This window comes from Lactuca serriola, chromosome 6 (assembly GCF_051521515.1).
Source record: "Lactuca serriola cultivar US96UC23 chromosome 6, Lser_US96UC23_V15, whole genome shotgun sequence".
NCBI classification, from domain to species: Eukaryota; Viridiplantae; Streptophyta; class Magnoliopsida; order Asterales; family Asteraceae; genus Lactuca; species Lactuca serriola.
The window spans coordinates 92,099,127-92,108,737 of record NC_136413.1 but is presented as its reverse complement, the minus strand read 5'-3'; the positions used below and the strand labels follow the sequence as shown (position 1 = coordinate 92,108,737).

The 9,611-nt window shown below is 36.3% G+C and overlaps 1 pseudogene; it reads right to left on the bottom strand.

The window, feature by feature from the left end:
- Nucleotides 1-6,109: 6,109 nt before the first annotated feature.
- LOC145060004 (putative serine/threonine protein kinase IREH1) lies at nucleotides 6,110-9,112 on the bottom strand (annotated as a pseudogene).
- Nucleotides 9,113-9,611: the final 499 nt, after the last annotated feature.

Below are 9,611 nucleotides of genomic sequence, written 5' to 3'. Positions count from 1 at the left end.
ATCACTAGTGTAAATGAATGTAAGTTCTATTTATGCTTATTTTTATGTATTGACGATGACATACCAAATGTTTTAAAACGAATAAAAATACATTTCTTTGGAAATGCTTTGATAATGAAATTATCATGTTTTGATGGGAACAAATTCCGCAAGATTTTTATTAAAAGAGATACTCTGATTTTTTATAAAGCATAAAGAAAAATCGGTCTTTTCTGGCCGTGAAAATTGGGATGTCACAGTTGGTATTAGAGCATTAGTTTAAGCGAACTAGGAATAAGGATTTATTTCTAGACTTAAACTTAAAATGCTAAGCGTTGATCGTGAGGTGTGTGTCTAATATATTTTAGGAAGTACACCTGAATAGACACAATCACTAGCTTAATTAGGGAAGATGCCTAAAATGCATTTATGTGCTAAATGATTTGTGATGCTTTATGCTATTGTTTGATCGGATCTATGGTTTGTTGCCGACCGGATCTGGAAATTTTATGTGTTCAGATTTCTAAACGTTTAATTACGGTGTTAGAACTGGCATGCAACTTTTCGGAGTAATAAGGAGGAATACACGTCTAAATCTTCTATATCTATATTCTCGTCTCGATACACTGAACGCATGTTTCCGTGAACATAACGTCTTGGTAAAGACTCGTAGTGAATTAAGTAAATGGAGGAAATGAGAAGGCTTAAGACACTGAGTGGTACCTATCGGAAGATATCGTAAGAGTGATTTCTTGCCTTTAGAACGCGTCTAATAAATAATATGTCTAGTACGGGAGAAGTACACTTTCGGTTAGCAGAAAGAAATATTTTTGGTATAATCCATGAAGTTAGTCCCGTCGTCTGACATTTCCATCACCAACCAAGTTGAAGCAGAGTTGATGATTGAAGATACGCATGGAATAAGTCCTAGTAGAGTCTAGGAAAATTTTTGTGATTGTTTGGACACCTTAGTATGTGTTAAAATTGTTTTATGATAATGACTTCGAAAACTGCGAGACAATACTTGGGACGAGTATGAGTAGGTGTGAATGGTAGTAGAGGCCTATACTATCGGAAGCACATGGCTCACACTTGGATCAGGGAAAGTCACAAGGTTACCAAGAAGCTAGTAATTTATTCCATTTTATTCAAGTATGTCATTACCATTGTTTCGGTAATGATTAAGAAGATGATTGTTATTCCGACCCTAGTGGTCATACCAAATTGAGTCCGACTACGACGAGTCTGTCACGTGGTTTCGAGAACCAAGTTCGATGTAGCACCTGACTTAAGCCGAAAGAATTAATCAAAGTGATCAGTAGAGGTATCGCGATAGTTGCTTGTAGCTAGAAATGCTACCTTTTAAGATGAGATTAGAACATGAAGGAAAGTATAGTCTGTTCTGGAAGACTCTAAGAGACCTGAGTCTAAGCATTGCAACATACGATGATATGTCATTAGAATATGACACATCGCTCCATTTTAGTAATAATAGACCTTATTTTAAGTTTGTATCTAGTGATGATCGAGATTATGACTTCAAGGTCATAATTTGGAGTCTAACATGAGATAGGGAGCAGGTGCAAGATCGAGCACCGCCTGTAGTCAAGGAGTCCAAGAGTTAAATACTCGTTCGAAGCAACATAGAAGTTACGGTTATTACCTAGGATGAAGAGTTAATGTAGGGAGTCATTATACAAGCCCTGTTTTGTTGATGATTCCGGGACATAATCATCCTAAGGGGGAGATAATTGTAACGCCCGTAGATCCGGGCTAGTCAATTTAGAGACAATAAGCATCAAAAATGAGTTTTTGATGGAAGATTATTTAGAAGTAATAATCTTAACCAAATAGTAGTATATGTTACAAGGGTTCCGTACATATAAAGAATGCCTAAATCCGAGTTATAACGAAGAAGTTATGACCCGTCGAAGTTTTACGGCAAAAACCGGCACGGCACCGGGAAGCGTACAATAGTGAATTTATGATAGAGGAATTTTTGGCCTTAGAGATCTAAACAAAAGTTGTATTACACATTAAACCAAGAGCGTCCATAAAAAGAACACCCAAATCTGACTTCGTGTGTGGAAGTTATGATTTCTCGAAATTTCGGCTTAGCAGTGCACGACCCGAAACTCGAATTTTAGTTCGAGCGGTTTTTGGCCTACGTGACCTACGTTGTAGATCTCATTAATAGGAGCTCAACGGTAAAAAGATAGACAAAAATGGAGTCCATATAAAGGAGTTACGAATTTTTCGTGGTCATTTAACAGTATAATCTCCTCGTACTGTTAAATTTAAGATCGGTCGAGAATTAGCCGACGGAGTCAAAATGAAAGTTATAGATATTATTTTTACCTATGCGTGGATATAAAGAACGTAAACCAACATAGCTAGTATGCAAGCATTATGAATTTTTGAAAATCGGCTGATTTCGACCCTATGTGCGATGCCACGTGTCAGCACCAGGGGAAATCTTGGAGCCGACGCAACCCCACGACGTGGTGAGAGGCACCACGATGTGTTGACGCCCCAGGCAGCCTATAAATAGAGGTGTCGGGTGAAGCTCGGTCCTCACACCTTCAATCCCTTCTTTCTCTCTCTAGAACCTCTCTCTAACCACCCCCCCCCCCCACAAACCCCCCAAAAAGCCTAGGGAACCCCCTAGCACAAGGCAGAAGCCCCGGAGCGCCCGACAGCTCCGAAAAGAAGAGCCTTTAGCTCAGAAACTCTGCTTCATTGGAGCCCGGTTTTGAGAAAATCCCGCTGTAAGTGAGCTACGCCTATCTTATCCTTAGTATAGCTTATGTTTTGATATAGTAACATTATTAGGACCTTAAAATAATTATTTGGGCTATTATTATGAGTTATATAAGAGTGTTGCTTAACGCTTATATAATAGTAATAATAGCTAGACTATTAATTAGTCTTTGTGAATATTAAACTAAACCCTAGTGGTAATGATACTAGGTTTCGTCGAGGGAAATTGTTTTAAGACAACGAAGTGTTGTCTGAGTACCAAGTCACCACCGTATCAGGTGAGTGCATAGTTACTTTCATCTTACACATAAATATGAAGTATTTTATATAAATTACATGCTATGTGTGCATATTATCTGACTACTTGTTGTCTATGCTGGATGAATGATTTTATACATGTTTTAAATGATTTAAACTGTATATTTATTTTATATCTACAAATATGTTAGGATAAAACATGGGTAGATGAAATAGTTGGTGTGTGATGAAATAAAATGATGAGAGATAGGTGATGATTGGAAGGTGATGATAATTAGGTGAGGATAGATAGGTGATGATGAATCGGTGATGTAGGATGAAAGATACTATAACCTTGTCCGGCAATTTGGAGATGTAGTCATCTACCAGAGTATAGATGGCGACCACAGACTATTATAGACAACCCCGTGGAAACACCATCAGGCCCATAACCTATAGGTGATGAATTACGAGTTCAGGCGATGTTGTAACTACATATTCATGCGATCATACTCTAACCCCTTACTATGAATTACGAGTTCAGGCGATGTTGTAACTACGTATTCATGCGATGATGCCCTAACCCTTGTTGGGCACGTATTAAGGGAGTAATCCCTGAATCAATATTGTCTATGCGATGTAGGCGATGATCCTTAGGGAGAGTCCTTAGGAACAAACATATAAGGAAATGCGATGTAAGGAGATGAGAGGTAAATATGATGTAGGAGACGACTCTTAGGATAAATCCTTAGGGAAGGTACTTAGGAATAAAGATGATAATGCGGATGGGTAATTGGGTTAATTGTTTGATGGTTAAACATAATAATTATATTATTATGGGTTGAAAACCCTATGTACTCACCAGGTTTCCCAACCTGACCCACTCAGTTTACTTGAATCACAGGTGACGAGGTGAAGTTACATTACACTAAGAGATTACGGACATATAGATCACTAGTGTAAATGAATGTAAGTTCTGTTTATGCTTATGTTTTCTGTATATACGATGACATCCCAAATGTTTTAAAACGAATAAAAATACATTTCTTCGGAAATGCTTTGATAATGAAATTATCATGTTTTTCTGGGAAGAAATTCCGCAACATTTTTATTAATAGAGATACTCTGATTTTTTATAAAGCATAAACAAAATTCGGTCTTTTCTGGCCGTGAAAATGGAGATGTCACAATTGGATATTGTTGAAATGGTTTAATCAAGAGATGAGTCATATTTCGTATTAAATAAAGTTTTAGAGTCATACTCTAGTAACTACAAATCGTATCTAGAAACTTATTTCAAACACTACTAGAAAAACAGCCTTTTACGACGCTCATTGTGCGTCATAAAAGGCTCAAACGACGTGCAAATGCGCGTCAAGGAAGGCCCTGTCATAAAGAGAGACGACACGCTTTTGTGCGTCGTCTATAGACGACGCGCATTTACGACGCTCATTTACGACACGCAGTGACGACGCGCCTTTATGACACGCAATGCGTATCAAGGAAGGCCATGTCATAAAGGAAGACGACACGCATTCGTGTGTCGTAACCTTACGACGCGCGTGTAAATGACACGCAAAGCGTATCAAGAAAGCCCCTGTCAAGAAAGCCCATGTCATAAATGAAGATGACACACATTTTTGCGTATCATAATTTTAAATGTTTAAAAAAATTATTATTTATAGATTTACTAATTTTCAAATTAAATAATACATTAAAAATCTCATAATACATAATAAAATACCATAAATAACAAAGATAATTCATTTCACTAATATGTCAAATACAAATAATTATTCCAAAAGTGAATAAATGTTATAAAAAAATGAACTCATTTATATACAATTGCATCATCTAGCTTACTATGTGCCAACAACTCTCTATGTGTTTATTTTTGCTTGAGTCTCGTTTCCTCCAAAGCTTCTAGCCATGCCAAAATATGATATCTTGAGTCTCATTTCAAGAATCAAAATCACCTTCAATCACCCAATTAAACTCTAGATCTTCTGTTGTTTAAAAGAAATTGGTGTTTGTAATCTATGAACAAAAACGCAAAGACCAAGGTTAACATTTGCTATATAGAAAGCACAACTGGGCATATGAATATATAATACGCAACATAAACATTTTCATGAAAATGATATAGACAAATAAGTAAGTGTGATGATATTGATACCTTAATTACGCCATTGGTGAACGGAATTTTAATTGGTTGATAGCAATACTTGACCTCTGAAAACAAATAAACAAAGGATCGCATCATCATTAGCTCAATGGTTTAAGCTACCAAATTACCTTTGAGAACCAGCAGGTGAAAACACTATGTGACTGGCTGCTCTTGTTGTTCATATCTGTTCCTGCCACTTTTATATTTGCAGCACCCTGATAAAGCATGAAAACTAATTTTAAATCCAATATAATCATAAATAAGAAGTAACAAAGTGTAAAGGGGATCCGATTGTACAATGTTATTAAGAGGTTTTCCCTAACTATATATAACCTAATACTACATTTCTATTAAGGGACACCTTGTTTAAAGTAACTATGACAGGAATTGCAGTTGTGTCAAATTATAGAAACTCTTCATCACTAACATCAACTTCTGGTTGTTTGTCAAAAGGAGCAGTTGAAGCAACTATGACAGGAACTGCATACCAAAAAAAATTATATTAACCAAAAAAATACATGCATTCGAACATAAAGAACAAGGGAATTCATTAATGGCACATTGTATCGTGTTCCTGCCCTTGCTGCCTCACTTGGTGAAATAAGAAGTTTCTGCTTTAGTTCAGACAGAAAAGAAGTCCCTTGTGGCCTTGTCTGTATAAGTATAACAAAACAAAATTATAAATTAATTAAGAGTCTGAAATGAATCAGAATTGTTAATAGTTTGTTTTAGTTTTAAAGTACCTTTAGATACTCGTCCACATCATTTTTCATTCTCTTAGTTTTCAGAGATGCATCAACTTCCGGCAGAATGCAAGGTGACCGACTAATCTCAGCTAGCAGATCAATCTGAATAATTAAAATAATAATAATAAAAAATCAATAATGATCACTGAAAGTTACAATTAATTATACTATGAATAAGAAAAGAAAAAAACAACGAACCTTTAAGTTGGGAGTTGAAGGGTCAGGTTGTCTCACAGTGAACCACACGCAGAGAATGTAGATACTCCAAAGCAAGAACCTGCAGTGCACAATATATCAAAACTCAAACTAATTTAAATTCAACAAACTTCCATTCATTTGTCTGTCTATTATAATTTATTGCATCCTACTTTCAAAAATCTATTCTACCCAATTATATTTATAGCAATATTCCCCACAAAAGAAAAAAAATTGGAAGTAATGATACAAATTTGCATTATGGGAGAGGTTTATTATTTAAAGCACTCAAAGGTTGTTAGAATAACATTTTGCATTGTAGTGGGCTTAGTGTTATTTTTATTCTTTCGTAACAACCTATTGACTAAGTTTTTTGGTTAGCAAGTTAGAATAATAGTATATATAGGGTGTTAGGGTTAGGGATTTGGTGAGCAGAAATTGAATTTACTACTTGTTGAACTGTAGACCTATAATTTTACTTTCTTTTAGCCGGTTTATATCATATAATTGGCATTGGATAGATTTTTCAGGGTACGATGTCTTGATAAGAAATGAAATGAAAATAAAAACATACCACTTCTACAATGTATATACGAGCAACATCTTCATCCAAGCAGCCTAAGTTTCTCAATAACGAATATAAATCACCGCCATTCACGTATTCCATGACAAGGTACAAATTTTCGCGACAAGTAAAAGAATAAAAGAAACGGACCTGTCACAATTTAAGTATTTCATATTTGATTATATTTTCTAAAGAAAGACCAAAAAAATTATATATTATTACCACAAAAGGATTGAGGACTGATATCAAAATATCACGCTCTGCCAATATACTCTCGACCGCATTCTTCCGGATCATGTCAGCTTTCTTAAGAACCTGCCAAAAAAATCCATAAATATAAATATATAATAAACAAATGAAGAATGAAAGGGTGAGGTACCTTTATAGCGAAAAGATCTCTTGTGGTTCTCTTTTTGGCTAAAAAGACGCGCCCAAATGCTCCACGACTAATCGGTTTTATAATCTCAAAGTCATCAATGGAAGTGCGGTCCTTATTTTCGGAATGTATAGGGCTGGTTCTCAAGCTCCGTACCACATCATCCTCCAATGGAGCATCTTCATCGATAACCGTGCTTGTGATGTCAACTTTTTCATCATCCACCATCTCACACATCTGTAAATACTTCTCCCTGCTTGTAACAACTAATAATTAACATTTATGATTTATGATTTATGATTTAACAAATACACACCTCATAAAAAACATGTTTATTATAAAAATGTTATCATCGAATAAGCTTCTCTATGCGTGCTCCAAATGTCTCGACGGTCAGGGCGTCAAACTTTCTCCTGTCGATCACGACTCTTAAGTCATCAAGACACGTCAGCAGATACGACAAAGATCGATCATCATCCAATGGCGTATTGCCAGCACATCGAGCAATATCAGCAAGCTCATTCATCTACAAATATTTCAATATCAGTACCTATATCTCATAACAAATAAGAACCTATTACCTACCTGTGGAAGGCCATCATGTTCAGAATAGGCACCCTTCCCTACCAATAACAAGTCTATCTGGCTGGTTTTTGGTGTCATCAATGGCGACCTAGGAGTCATGCTGCCAGCAGATGATGTGCTCATTCCTTGGTCAGATTTAGGACCAAAGCGGGTCCTACATGACATGGAGGGGTGAGCTTTAAGTATGAGTTTTTCTTTCTTGGGTTCTAGCATCCCGTGTTGTTCCTGACTGAAAGATTTTCTTGATGATGATGATGATGATGGTTTTGAGGGTATTGGAGGAATACGTTTATCTGCTAAATGAAGGGATTGACGGAGTTGAAGAACAAGTTCATCTTCAGCCAATCTGCTTTCTTTATGGAACTGCAGGAGCCTTGTACATCTTGTGAGTATGAAGAGCATTCGGGTGTGAAGCTATTTCAAGATACCCATGGGGAGCTCTTGGCGCCTTTCGGCCAGTTCCTGAACAATCCCCTCACACTGCAACCAAAACTCTCCAGGAGATGTCATGGCACACCTCTAAGCCAACACCAGTAAGTCCTCTACAGTTTCCTGCCATTGCGGTTGACTCTCTGCATTCTTTTCTAGAATGCCAAGTAAATCCCCAGCAAATATATGAAGATCAGCATCCACTTCTTCCTTTGCTTTGTCAAACTTACCCCGTATCATTGACAAAACCTCTTGCTCCCACTCACATAAATTAAATTTAAATCAATCAGCTATTTATTTTAATACAAATATACAATACAAGATACATAAATAAAGGCCTGCCTACCTCTACGTTATTTAAACCTCGAGGCTTCCAAAGTAGGAAAGGTCGTACGCCTTTTGAGTTCAATTCATGGGAAAAACTTTTGATGTCAGCGGGATATCTTTTTCTAGGAGCACTTGTTACCCAGAGTATGGCTTGAAACCGGGGTGATTCAGATTCCTTAGGGTTCTCACAATCATATGATGTCTACAAACACAGAAAAATATAATGCTTTAGTTACACTTACACATAAACAACTAACTAACTAAGATAATGTTAAATTAAGTAACATTATTACCTTCATCTCTGGTGTACAAATCTCTGAGCTCCTCAACCCTCTAGAGTATCCCCTTGACTTCAGATGCCCTATCATCATAATTGATTCAAACAATAATTTATTGAATGATCGTCTTCTAGTAAGTATTAGAAAGCTAGACGTATCAGCATTTCAACAAATGCTCAATAAACTACAAACATATAAAATTATCATATGCTTTAAATCAAGTATCTCTAAAAGCTAGAATGTCCACAGGCCATCAGATGTACCAGAAATATTACAATTTTTGCTACCCTAACAAATAATACATATCTGCATAAATAATATGAAATAACTAACTTTGTTTCTATTTTCTACTTTTTTTAAATGATCAGATCAAGCAAAGTTTAATAGTTAATGTATTTCATGCACCTTTTGCCTGGCAAGGGTATCCCAGTTAATATCCCTAAAATATGGATGCTGTTTCACCTGCATTTATCAAATTATTCAGCTTCTTGTTCACAATGATTAATGTTGATCAAGAAAAAGAAGAAAGCAGACCTCGGTTGCTCCCCTAGCTCCAAGTCTCTGGTTGGGATCTTCTATCAGTAATCTGCACAATGATTGAACTTAGAAAAATGTATTTAAATTTTAAAGGTGATAATTAAAAAGTTTCTCTTATTGATCAATGAGATCCTGGGCATCAGGGTTCATTTCATCAGGCACTACAGGCCAGGGTATGTTACGGTTGAGAATGTTGTCAAATATCATCTGAAAAAACAGTGAAGAAAAGGTAAGATTACAGCAACTAACAAAGAAGTGAAAGTAGAACCCCAACCCCAACCCCAACCCCACCTGAGGGTGCTCTGCATTGAAAGGAGGAATGCCAACAATCAGCTCAAATAGTATTACACCAACAGACCACCAATCCGCTGATGTACCTGAAAGATATTTGAATAAAACATTTTAATGCATGAGATTTTATAAGCAATTC